At 44.0% G+C, this 10,076-nt stretch overlaps 1 long non-coding RNA gene and 1 pseudogene across 1 annotated transcript; both read right to left on the bottom strand.

Annotated features, from left to right (window-relative positions):
• Positions 1-2,825: 2,825 nt before the first annotated feature.
• LOC128627539 (uncharacterized) lies at positions 2,826-8,637 on the bottom strand. The gene is made up of 3 exons (XR_008391765.1): positions 8,548-8,637; positions 7,554-7,590; positions 2,826-5,410 (listed from the first exon to the last, which is right to left on the bottom strand). It is a non-coding gene; the product is annotated as an uncharacterized LOC128627539 (long non-coding RNA).
• Positions 3,143-3,265, bottom strand: LOC119054392 (uncharacterized; annotated as a pseudogene).
• Positions 8,638-10,076: the final 1,439 nt, after the last annotated feature.

Raw genomic sequence — 10,076 nt, 5'->3', positions numbered from 1 at the left:
TGCTTCTCATGCACCCCCAAATGGGGATCTGGCCTGCAACCCAGGCATATGCCCTGACTGGGAATCGAACCAGTGACCCCTTGGTTCCCAGGCCAGTGTTCGATCCACTGAACCACACCAGCCAGGGCATCATTGTCTTAATATGCCCTATAATACTCAGAAAGTTCAAGCAACAAAGTTCTGATTTTTTCCTTGGCATAAATTTCTAGAAGGTTCTACTTACCAGTGAGTCAGGAGGCTTCCAGCTCCTCTGGTGGTTGTCGCTGACCTTCCCCCAAAGGTTTTATGGGTAAAGACAACTATCTCCCAGAATTCCACTCCTTATCTCTTCACCACGCCCTTGCATAGGAACCTTTGGAAGTATCTTTGAAATCAAACTTCTCCAGTCTGCCACAGTGTTCCTGCTGAATTTATCCCCACTTACTCACTTAAACAGATTACAAGGAGGTATCAGTGGGCTGGAACTGTATTTGTTCTCTGCTAGGTTGTCTTTAAAAGATTTGGCACAGAGTTTGATTTTAGGTCAGACTCTAAGCCTGAAAAGTCATGTAGATTTTGAGAATGTTTATATACAGTAGTTTAAAGAGACCTTAAACTACTTGGGGCAGCTGTTCAACTTATAGTGACTACACTGAGGACCAAAAGGAGGCCTAGCAGATGGGGCCCATAGAAGACATTCTGTGGGGCAGATGCGGACATGAAAGCCTGGTCTGCCCACTCCCACTACTTGTTCTTATCACTCAGTGAACACTATTTCACCAACTACTCGCTGAGCAACCCATGCTAAGCAAGGGAACATCCTATCCCAAAACAAGAAAAAGAGGAAAGCAAACCTATAGTCTCTACCCTAAAAAAGTTTAGGAAAACAAGTTGCTACCATTACTAAAAATGAACTAGACCCCAATATAATTGATACCCATCTTTCAGGTGTTAATAGCATGTCCCCTGACACTCAGGGCATTGAACTTGTGTATGACAGAGGTGTCAGAAAGCTGAGTGAGCTGAACTCCTGCCCACACAGCGAGAGGCAACTGTAACAAGGGAATATTATAATAGGGAATTTTAACCTACCCCCCTATTCTTTTTACATTCTATCTGTAAGTGCTGACTCTGATTAATATGTAGCTTGTAGATAAATAGCATGTTTGTGTAAGAATCCTAGGAACCAACTTCAAAAGATACAATCTCCAACCTTCAGGTATCCCAGCTCCAGGGGATTTGAGACCTCCATCCATGGAGCCAGGATGACTCAAACCAGGATGACACACACCGGACCCGAAATGAAAGCAATGGTGTCATCCACTTGGAAACATGGACAAAGTCACAGATTTGCCTTTGGATCCACACTTTCACTGGTAACCAGTGTGCCTTGCTGCATTGTCACGTGAGTGTAAGACATTTCCTTCGCATCAGCTTTAGGGAAGATGGCTGGGTCAGAGAGACTTAGTAGCATTGGGCTTTTCCAAGATTTGTTATTTATTACTATGTACAATATTATAAAATATATTCTAAAGGTGATACACCCCCAAAACAACTATATTAAAATAATATGCATAGTTGAAAAAATAGCCCACCATCACCACCACCCATGAATATCTTAAATAATCATTAAAAAAATCTTGCCCTGGCTGGTGCAGCTCAGTGGATTGAATGCCAGCCTGAGAACTGAAAGATGCCTGCGTCCCGGGCCAAGTCCCCAGCTGGAGGCGCGCAAGAGGCAATAGTTGATCGATGTATTTCTTGCTGAGCAATGTTTCTCTCCCTTTTTTTCTCCCTCCTTCACCTCTCTAAAAGTAAATAAAGTTTTTTTTTTTAATCTCACTGTTTTCTCTGGGAAAAGAGATTCACAAGAAGCAAAAGGAATTTGAACAAGAAATCAGAAAAAGAAATCACCACTATGAGGAAATGAGTCACTTGGAATGTCCTTTATAATTGTAGTCAGCTTAACTAAGAAAAGGTACAAAGGAGCTTAAAGCCGGAAAGTAACATTTCTGACTCATACTGATCTTTGCACAGATTTCCAGTGAAAACCAGCCAAAATCTGAGCCCAGCTTAAGCTCGAGAACCTTTCACTCAAATGGTCCCCCAGCTGCCCCACTCCTTTCCCCCTCTTTCCAACTGAGTCCCAGAAAACACTGATGGAAATCTTGAAAATTACAGCTCTAGGGCATCTCTACTTATCTCTGGAAGGACCCACACTTTCTCACTAGAAAGCTGGAGACAAACTAATGTGGTTTAGTTTAAGTTTTTTATAATGTAAATTTATTAAACTTAAATTTAAATAAGAATAAGCTCAAGGGATGCCCCAAAATTAATTGCAGTAACAACTTGGAGATTTTGTGAGTTCAGTCCCAGATCACCCACAATAAACCCAGTAGGAGTCTTTTTGCTGGTAAAGGACCCTGCCTTCCATATGTAAAAATAACTCCAAACCGGTGCAGCACGATAAAGGGAAGTACAAATGAGGAACCACCTGGAATTTCTGCTTCAGGAATGTTAAGCCTAGAAAAAGTAACAGACAGATAAAACATAGTAAGCCCTTACTTTTTCATTCTGAAAAGAAAATGTGAGTCTCTTAAGGCAAAGCTCTATGAGCAAACCATATATCCAATACTGTTGCACTGTTTTTAAGTTACCTCTTGTCACCTCCAGGGCATTTGAAGCAGCTTTTTGGTCCCCTTTCTGCTACCTTTCCATTCCAAATAATTGATGGAATGTGTGTCCTACTCTGAAAACCAGGGTTACAGTCCTAAATTGCTGCCACACTCTACTGCCAGCCTTGACCTCTAACTTAGTTAACTTGTCTTACTCTTTTCTCTTTTTTTCTTCTCTTCTTTTCTCTTCCTCTCCTTTCCTTCTATTTTTTTATTAGTGTAAGAGAGTTTATTAATGAAGCAGTGAGAGAGAGGGAAGGGCTACTCCTCGGACAGAGCAGCCTTCATTTCTTACGAGGAAGAGGAGGGCAAACAAGACAAATTGCTATAATGCTTCAAACTTCTCTTTTGATTACAAAGAAAATGAAGATCATCAAACAGTTACAGAGCATGTGAAAAAAAGTGGAAGTCTATATTTTGACCATTTCCCCCTGTGGGGTAAACATATTAATTTGTTTATGTCTTCCAGATTTTTTTTTTTTTTTTACCAGTTTCCCAGCCCCGGAGGATAGAACCGGCAGACTGGTAGAAGGTGCCAGAGACATTATTCTCTGCCTCCATATATTACAGACACCAGGACCGCAGGCCTTACTGCTGCCAAGAAGAGAAGGGTCTTCCAGACTTTTTCAAGGCAAAGAGAAAATTTTACATTAACTATATATATCTATTCTGAAGGTTTTCATTTTTTTGGACGCGGCAATATAGCATTCTCCCTGACAAGTAACATGAGCTTGGTCAGAGGAGGGGTTTTATCTGCTCCCTCACTGTTCTGCTCCTGGGACTAACCCAGTGCCTGACAGATCAGACCACAGTGAACGTTCACAGCCTGAGTGGATGGAGCCGGGACTCCTGCCAGTCAGACTGGGAGCTCTGGGGGTCGGGGACACGTCTGTTCGGTCTGTCTCTCTGGTCTCGGCACCAGAGACCTGGCACAGAGTAAGTATTAATAAACTTCTGTTCAATTAGCAAAACAGCTCAGTGATGAAGACCACCTAGTTCTGCCTGTACCCGTGTGCTCATGGATCACACTGATCAGCTAGCTACTCCCCTGTTGAGGGAAGAGGTCTCTTGCAAACGTCTTTGCCATGGTAAGTCGTGTGCACACACACTTGTCTGCAGATTTTGTAGGGTGCGCACCTCCTTCGGAGGGGCCACTGAGCTGCTCCAGTGTGTGCTGAAGTCCCTTCCCTCCACAACTTCATAACATTCACGATTAACTTTTCAACCTGTGTGAGAGCCACTGCCTGGGACTTTGCAAAACTATCTCCTTCCCGTAGCTCCCTAGAAAGAGCCACTGCTTCCCCAAACTGCAGAGATGCAGCCAGAACAGAAAATTCATACAAGAGTTCAGACTGCCAGGAAGCCTCCTAGCAACAACCCAACAGGCTGCCTGTGCCTTTGGGGACAAGCGTCCATGGCCTGAGGCACAGCAGCAGTTTAGTCACCACCTGGGAGGGGCAGTCCTCAGGCAGTGGCAGGTGTGAGTTGTTGATTAGGTCCTGGGGTGCTGAGGAGGGCCCAGCAGGAAGGGGGAAACAGATGGGGGGTAACAGACTTCCAAGCACCTGACATAGGAGATGACGCTGAGAGACAGCAGCCACTTTGCCTGCATAAGAGCACACGTGGAGCTTGTGGGTATTCGTGAGTTCTCCAAGAAGTGAGGTCACAGAGCTGTGTCTGTGAACTTCTATGACGTGTGAGAGCAGTGACAGGCACTGGGGAGACAATAAGTAAGGCAGACCTAGTGTCCACAATCCTGGGAGGGAAGCTTGGGGACCACTGTCTTTCCACCAAGGGGCTTAGTGCTGACAAGTCTGGACTGCTGGAGCCCTTCGCCTTCTTTCCACCAAGAAACAGACACTGCATCCCAGGCACTGCTTCTTCTTCTGTGAACAATACAGCTCCAGTTCCCCCCGTGAATGGAGAAGTTGGTCAGAGACATTTCCCTTTGCATGCACCCCGAGCAGAACTTGACAACATACACCGAGCACGCTTCCCTTTTCCCCAGGTGCTCCTGCCCCAACACCGGCTCGCTGGGCTGTCTCCTTGACTGGGGCAGGAGAGCTGTGCAGGGGCAGCTGCTGCTGGAGCCTTCACTCAAAGCAGCACAAACCCTGAGTCTCAAGGGAGACCTTCAAGACCACCTAGTCCTGCTCCAGTAGGTTCTTGACCTTCTATGAGTCACCATGCTCCTTGAAAATCAGTGGCCCTTAGACTTTCTGGACCAAACAGACACGCACACATCCCAGCACACAACTTTCCCTACAGTTTCAGGAGCTTCCTGGACACATCATGGGACTGAAATCCCTGGAACTCTAGGACCCCACAGTAAGAATTCCCACTTCACACAGAAGCTCACGTGAGTTCTGATGCCCCAGTGAGCAGTCTCCGGGCTGAGTAGCCTTGTTGGTGGGAGGCAGAGGCAATGCTGTGACAGGCCTGAGTGTTGCGCAGGTCCGGGTCCAGTCCTCGGTGAGCTCACTGTCTTGGACAATGGAAGAGGGTGCTCGGTAGCCGTGGCAAGCACTGAACGCCACTCAGCTGACACACTTCAGAGTTTCCAGAGAGGACAACCTAAGCCCCAACCCAGACGTTGTCAGGATCGCTACCGGCAGCTGACGTAGCTGTGGTACTCTGATGGGTCTTCTATCTCGTAGACGTTCTCCTCTATCGTATAGATGTTTTCCTTTGAGCGCATTCCCTCTGATACTGTGTTTTCTAACCCTACGGGAGGGAGGTTGGCCAACGTGAGGAGCCTGTGGAAATAAAATGTTGCAGTTGAGGGAGGCATTTCCCGGGCATCACAGACTAAGGAGAACAGGCTTTGCTGAACAGACACCGACCAAACGCAGTACATGATGCTCAACTGGGTCCTGAGTGGAGGGGAAAACATAAAACAGAACAAAATAATGTGAGGAACACTGAGAAAATTTGTATCACTCTCCATTTACTTAGGTATAAAAATGGCCTTGTGTGATCTCAGAGAATATCCTTTTCTTAGGAGGTACAGGTGGAAGTTGAGTGATGTGTGAAGATATCTGAAACATCCTTAAAATGATTCAGAAGAAAAAAGTGTGTAAAAATAGAAAAATATATAAGGTAAATGTATCAAAATGTTATCGGATTTAGGTAAATGATTGTATTGTTTATTGTCCTACTATTTCAATTGTCTAATGCACTGGAATAATTTTACAAAACAGTAAAAGAGCCCTGGCTAGGTAGCTCAGTTGACTAGAGTATCACCCCCTGGGTAGCAGGTTTGATTCCTGGTCAGGGCACATGTAAGAATCAATCAATGAATGCATAAATAGTGGAACAATAAAGTGTTGTTTCAATCTGTTTTTCTTTTCCATCCTCTCTCTCTAGAAATCTACAATAAATAAGAACAGACTCACAGATACAGAGAACAGACTGACAATTGCGAGAGGGAAGGTGGCTTAGGGGACTAAGTGACAAGGTGAAGGGACGAAGCATGAAACAAAATATAAAGAAACAAATTATTTTATGTGCCAAGCAAATGTGAGTTTGAATTCTGTCTCTGCTATATGACCTTAGGGAAGCTGGATTTTGCTTTTTCATTCATTTACTCAGGAAATATTTAGTGTGCTACACACTGCTCTGGGCAGCAAGAGATACAGCAGCAAATAAAACACACAAATCTCACAAAGGCTTCATATCAGTAAACTTTGTGTCTCAGGGTCCTCATCTGCAAAATGGGAATAATTAGCACTCCACCTCACCAGGTTGCTGTAAGGAGCATTCAGGTATCAAATATTTATCAAATATTTAATAAATATCAGCCTGCTAAATATCAGTCACTGTGCTAGGGGATCCAGTTGTTAACATGGCAGACAAGTTCCTCCTTTTCTGTGCAGTTTGCCTTTATAGGTAGAGATGAACATTGACCAAATTATACCACAAATAATGATTTAATGCATGTCACTGACATTTATGAATGTTATCACACTTCAGGTTTCAGCCCTAAGAAAGAATAGTGACACAGATCATTTAAAACTACTCTAGTACTACCGGCCCCTTTTTCGGACGGGGGTGGCTTCTGATAATGAAATACTTTACTTGACCTTTTAGCCTTCTTTACTGCAGACTATTTTGTCATCATGAATATATTGTCTCTACTTGGTCTAAAATTATTAGTGGTTTAGATAGCACCCAGTAGACAGAGTTTTGTTTTGTTTTTCTTGAAACAGACCGTGTTGAACCCACATACCAGATGCCACTGAAATCTAGTCAAAGGTAAGTGAGCTGCATGCATTTGGAACTGGGGTGTCTGCATGTGTGTGTACGAATAGGTGTGAATATAGTCAGGAATGGAGACTAAGGCTGCAATGTAATGAACCCTGTCTGCACATCGGAATCACTCAGAAAGCTTTGAAAATAATACCTGTGCTCAGGCCTCATCCCGAAAGAGTCTGTAGTATTTGCTCTGGGGTTGACAACACATCTTGTAAGTGCCATAAGGGATCCCAGGAGGTTATCTGAGTTTAGGACACTGGACGGGGCTACAACAGCCCTGAGAGAGGATTCTGGGTTTCTCGTTCACTTCTGCAACCCAGTGCCTACCCAAAGCCTGGATATAGTAAATGCTCAACCAGTTGAAGGGGCAGTTCAAGAAAATAATCTGTTGTTACAGAAATAAGTATTTCCTATCAATGCGGAGATAATTCTGTTCCTTAACTTTAGGACTAAAGAAGCTACAATGATCAGAAAGTAAACAGAGCAGTGTGTTTGCATTTCATAAATTCAGGCCTAAAGCAAAAGGCAATTATAAGATTAGATCCCCAAGTCCCAGGGCAAGACTTCTGAGAGCAAGATCAAAGCTGTATTAATGTAGTGACCGCCAAGATTCCTGCTTCCCCCTGCCTCACCCCTTATTCTTACCTTGAATTCTGTAACTTCTGTTTCCTATGAGAATACCCTGGGTAAAAAAGGCAAGAAAAGTTTATTAAAATTACTTTCATAAATAAATAGAGTGGACCCACTGGGAGAAATGAGGGAGGTTTGAATGGCAGTGAGGTCCGGAGGCTCATCTAAGAGAGGGCACTAGAAACACTCAGGAGAGCTGCTGAGCACTGCAGAGTGCCGGTGTATGGATCTGATGTCGCAACTTGAACGCTTGTCTCTGTGGTTGTAAGATTTCCTTGAGCAACTTCTAGGGAAAAGTTTGCACTTTTCACAGGACTTCCCCATCTGTTCTTCTAAGTAGTTGTGATTTTGAAGAAATATATACAGTGTGTGTGTGCAAAATGTCAGACTCTTTCCAGTCCTCATTAACCTCCCTTCAAACCATAGGAAGGGTCCTTAATATCCAGGCCTTTGCAAAACTCAAACAGGTAGTGAGTGACATCATTTGTTCTAATCCACCCATCAGCCACATTCCTGTGATCAGGTCACAAACTCCACTGCTATCACTAGTGTTGGCCCCGAGTCAAGCTGTGACTAATCCAGAATCCTAGCCTGGAGCTTTTTTTCCCCTAGCACAGGTTTATCTCAACAACTTTCTTCTCCTCAAATACTATTTTAGGCATACAGAAAGATTTATACCTTAGTTCTTAAACCGTTTCCTCATTTTTCTTTCTTTTTTTAATTTCTTGCACAAGTATATGTTTTGATTTTTAGAGACAGAGGGAGGGAGAGAGGGACAGAGAAAGGGAGGGGGATGGGGAGAGTGAAAGGGGGAGGGAAAGAAAGAGACATCCCTGTGATAGAGAAATATGCTCCCTGACCAGGAATAGAACTAGGAACCTTTTGGTACACAGGGCAGTGCTCCAACCAACTGAGCCACACCAGCCAGGACCTCATTTTCCCCCATATTCAAAATCCTTTGAACTCAAAACCACCCAAAGGCTTCCTCCTAGGTTCCAGACATAATCACCTGAGCTGTGTCCCTCGGTGGTGGGCATCCTTGGAAAGGCTGTGGTGATGTCTCTCCACTGGGTCCAGGCAGGGGTGACCTCGGCTAAAGTGAGAAAGCAATGCAAGGATGGGTCTTCTCTGAGAGTGGGAAGCTCGTGTCAGGACTCAAAGGGGCAGCAGACAAAACAAGAAACACACAAATAAAGAGGAACACATGCTCAACTCTCAAACCTGGACACCTTCCTTGAGAGGATGTCGCATATCTAAAATGTTTGTCATGCACCTGAAGAGCTGTGTTACCGTCATCATTGTCACAGTCTAATTGTTAAGAACAGAACTAATAGCCACACAAACAGCCACACTGATGCTCTTCATAAAACATCTCCTAAAACGTTCCAGTGGCCTATATGGTAGGGATCACCATATTTCACAGAGGAGAAAGTCACCAAGTTTAAGTAACTTGTCCCAGGATCACACAGCTAGGAAGAGGCCCAGTTGGAGCAGAACTCAGCTTCAGCAGCCACGAAGCACATGCTCTGTAAACCCCAAACCTCCAAGCACATGCACCTCCCCGCACACGCACAGCTCAGAGGGGCTCAATTATGGCTGCACCAGGGGGAGAACCACCCAGGGAAGACTTTGAAAAATCCCAGGGTTTAGGTTCTACCTCCAGAGACACTGCTTTCTCTGGCTTGTGGGTGGGGCTCAAGCATCCTTAGGTGTTAAAAGGTCCGCAGGTAAATCGAGTGGGCAGTCAGGCTCCCAACCCCTGATCTGGGCCTTTCCTCCCATAGTCGTGAGGATGAAAAGTACAGCATAGGAAATACAGTCAATAACACAGCAATAGCCATGCATGGTGCCAGGAAATGTCGAGGGAACACTTTTTAAAGTGTATGATTGTCTAACCACTGTGCTGTATACCCAATACCAATACAAAATTATATTGAAAGTAAAGTGTAATTGAAAAATAGAAGGTAAACCAAAACAGAATAAAGTGGCTCTTAATCCTAAAAAAAGATAAAATGAGAAATGTTCTCTTAGGTTTGTTTAAGTCCAGACCCAAATAGGTTCCTACTTTGCATTTTCACTGATATGTCCCCTAGAGCAAGGGACATAAATAAAAGAATAAACAAATGGGATTGCATCAAAATAAAAAGATTCTGCACAGTTAAAGAAAACAACATTAAAATGAAAAGAGAGCAAACCGCATGGGAAAACATATTTGCCAATGATACCTCAGACAAGGGTTTGATCTCCAAAATATATAAAGAACTCACAGGACTCCACTCTACGGAGACAAGCAACCCAATTAAAAAATGGACAAAGGACTTGAACAGACACTTCTCCAAGAAGGACATAGAAATGATCTAGAGACATAAGAAAAGATGCTCAGTATTGCTAGCCATCAGAGAGGTGCAAATTAAAACCACAATGATATACCACTTCGTACCAGGGAGAATGGCCATCATAAACAAATCAACAAACAAGTGTTGGAGAGGATGTGATGAAAAGGGAACCCTAGTGCACTGTGGTGGGAATGCAGACTGG

This window comes from Artibeus jamaicensis, unplaced genomic scaffold (assembly GCF_021234435.1).
Source record: "Artibeus jamaicensis isolate MK-2021 breed Jamaican fruit bat unplaced genomic scaffold, CSHL_Jam_final contig_432, whole genome shotgun sequence".
Taxonomy (NCBI): Eukaryota; Metazoa; Chordata; class Mammalia; order Chiroptera; family Phyllostomidae; genus Artibeus; species Artibeus jamaicensis.
This window is presented reverse-complemented; position numbering and strand designations above follow the sequence as displayed.